Genomic DNA, 415 nt, shown 5'->3' on the forward strand with positions numbered 1-415 from the left:
GTTTCTAGAGATCTCATCCAACACCATGATTGGACAGCCAACCAGCCTAGCCACTAGCCTGGTCCCATTGACTTTGTGTAGCCAACCTTCCTGTCGTTCATTATCACGCCAAACCACCGCTAGCAGAGCTGACGGAGACGGGGGCTCATAATGAAGCAGACAGTACACGGAAGGTTTGGAGGGGAGGTTGTGCTGTGGAGACTGGGGCTCATAATGAAGCAGACAGTACATGGAAGGTTTGGAGGGGAGGTTGTGCTGTGGAGACTGGGGCTCATAATGAAGCAGACAGTACATGGAAGCAGGGGAAGGTTTGGAGGGGAGGTTGTACTTTGGAGACTGGGACTCATAATGAAGCAGACGGTACATGGAAGGTTTGGAGGGGAGGTTGTACTGTGGAGACTGGGGCTCATAATGA

This window comes from Salvelinus alpinus, chromosome 4 (assembly GCF_045679555.1).
Source record: "Salvelinus alpinus chromosome 4, SLU_Salpinus.1, whole genome shotgun sequence".
In the NCBI taxonomy this organism is placed as follows: domain Eukaryota; kingdom Metazoa; phylum Chordata; class Actinopteri; order Salmoniformes; family Salmonidae; genus Salvelinus; species Salvelinus alpinus.